Consider the following 2860-nt stretch of genomic DNA (forward strand, 5'->3'; position numbering starts at 1 on the left):
ACTGCTCCTGAGGACAAATAGCTCCTCCATTTAGTGAGAACTTATCATCTGACAGACTATGGAACTGGCTGGTCGGCCACTTTTGGACATGTGTCTGTATCCACCATACACTTCATAATGTTTGAGCCACGGTAAGACAGTAAGACCAAACTACATGATTCCATTTCCCTGCTTGCCTTGGAACAGGAGTTTGGACAGGAAAACACACCCATCTTCTACCTTGAGGCTTTTCATTCTTTCTGGCTTTTTAATCTGAACCCTGGATTGTTCTCTGCAGGCATAAATCAAACTCTGGAATCATCTTTTAAATTCATTAGTAATTCAGAGTCATGACTCTCCAAACCAGGATAAATCTTCCTGATCCATACCCTTTCCACGGGGGCCTTAATGTGTTTTATTACTCTTCATCTTTTAAAAGTAAAAACTAGCTTTTTACATGGTTTTCTTTGGGTGGTGGTGGTGGGGGGGGTGGTTCAGAGTTTCTTAATTGCTTACTTTCAATACAAACCAGAGTGTAATTCACAATACAAGTTTCATTAGTGTTGGATATTTTCATATTATTTATATGAGTACTATCAGTTTTATAACACATACTATCTTCAGCATACAGATGCAAATTATTTTCTAGCTATTGTTAATAGTAAGTAAGGTAGGGTATCCTCTAGAAGGTTTGAGTTATTTGCTGTTGTTCCTTTTCTGCCATTTCTTGTTGGTGAACTGTATCCTGGGTTGCTTGCTGCATTTTTCTCCAGTTTTTCCAGAGTCAGAGATTTTAAGAGTAAAAATTTGGGTTTACACAGCACCACTGTGGTTATATCTTCCACAGACAACTTGTTTTGGAAGAACTTCTGGGAACATTGACTTCACTTCACCATATCTGAATTGTTGGGTATAGCTAAGTTTTTTCCTGAAAGTTCTCCTGGTCTTTTTCTTGGCAACTTTAGGCATCCAACCCAGTATTACCAAGATGACTGAGTTCTTGACTCAAGCCTACAGAAGGAAAGATTCATCTCTTCCCAGATGGCTCCGGTTTTTCATATGCTTTGTTTCCCTTGTCCCTCTTTGCCATTTTCTCTTTGTTTAGTCTCCCTCCAATATGGATTTGACCTGAATTATTCCAATAACTACATGTTCCTTCTATTTCACATTTGCTCTAGAGACCAAACTTCAACATATTTCTTCTCCATTCACTATATTCTGGATTTTTTTCTCTTATGCCATAAGTTCATGGACAATCTGGGAAAGCCTGAATTACAAGTAGCCAATTGGCTTATCTACCTCATCTATACTTTTTATCTCTATTTACATAAATATGGCACCAAAATTCTCTGGGAAATCAGCTCTGCTACTCTCAAGGTACAAGAAAGAAATTGTGTAAGATACCCTGAGAGATTTAAAACTATCATCATGGTAACTTAGAAATAACCAACTGCAACTGCTCCATGGAGGCCCAAGACTCTGTTTGTTACCACTGCTTAATTAATCCAAGAGACTCTAACTGAATGCCCAACTGAGTTGTGAAAATAATCACTAAGTGACCAAAAGGTGTTCCAGAAGCCAAGAGAATAGCACTTGGGCCTGCCTGGAAAAGCAGAGATTGAATTCCTCCCTTCTGGTTTCCTTCTGGCTGGCAGGAAACCTGGTTATCCCTAAGGAGAAATGGAAGGAAATGGATCTGCGGACACAGAAGCATCACCCAAAAATGAGGCTCTCCTTAGAGAGGGAGCCACACTTCCTAGAGAAAACACAGCAACCCATGAATCATGAAACAGAAAGAAAAATCTGCAGGTAACTGGTGCCTTGGCCCCAGAAGGAAAAGATATTCGAGGTAATGACCCTGGCAAAATGTACAGAGGTTTCCTGGCAAGGTTAAAAGTGGAGTTAACTGTCCAGCAAAGCCAAACAATTCTTAAAAATGCAAAATATAGAGATGGTCTGAGTTCAAATTCTGATTTGCCACTTACTAGAGGTGTCGTCTTGCTGTGCTTATCTAAACACAGTGTCCTTATCTGTAGGGTGGGAGTAATCATAGGCTTGTAGTAAGGATTAAATAAAATCGTCAAAATTAAGTACTTGACTAAAAAGTTGCACATGGTAAAGGCTCTTAAAATGTTATGACTGATTTTTTTTTTTTTTAAGTAAAGCCCATGGAGCCCAACGCAGGGCTTGAACTCGCAACCCTGAGATCAAGACCTAAGCCAAGATCGAGAGTTGGACACTTAACCTGTTACGGAACCTGGACCGCATCGCCTGACGGAAGAACCAAGCGGCACTCGGAGATCTTGGAGGATGGGAGGTTTATTTAACACCGGTGGGCTCAGAGGAGAATGATCTCCAAAGGTCTGAGCCCCGAGCACAAACAAAGGGGATAATTTATACACTTCTACTTCCGCATACTTATTGGTGCACGTGGGAAGCGAGGCAGGGAGAAGAACCCAGAAGAGCCCCGGGGCAAGGACTAGGACTCCCTTGCTGGCTCAGTCGGCCATCTTAGCACACAGATTTTTCTTCTTCAAACCGACTGGGCCACCGAGGTGCCCCATGACTGACTATTATGTATGAAGATCCCATTAACAGTTACCCCATGCACCAACCACTCCCAATTTCTGCTGAATAATTTGGAAAACAACTGCACCATCAGAAAAAGCCTTGAATTTTGGGATACTTCTCAAGGACTTGGCAAAAAACTGAAAGAACTGAGGGGTAGCATCAGTGTTTTTATCCCAAGTAACAGTAAGAAATTTGAAAGATGAAAGAAGAATCAAAGTTCAGGAATTGAGTCGCTGGTATTACTAGATGTGTCAGAGAATGGGTTTTGGCTTTCTGAATAACTGTTTAAGATCTCAGAACAATGGACACC

At 40.9% G+C, this 2860-nt stretch overlaps 1 pseudogene; it reads right to left on the reverse strand.

The window, feature by feature from the left end:
- Nucleotides 1-661: 661 nt before the first annotated feature.
- On the reverse strand, nt 662-948 carry LOC116640091 (annotated as a pseudogene).
- Nucleotides 949-2860: the final 1912 nt, after the last annotated feature.

The sequence above is a fragment of the Phoca vitulina genome, unplaced genomic scaffold (genome assembly GCF_004348235.1).
Source record: "Phoca vitulina isolate PV1807 unplaced genomic scaffold, GSC_HSeal_1.0 scaffold19, whole genome shotgun sequence".
Lineage (NCBI taxonomy): Eukaryota > Metazoa > Chordata > Mammalia > Carnivora > Phocidae > Phoca > Phoca vitulina.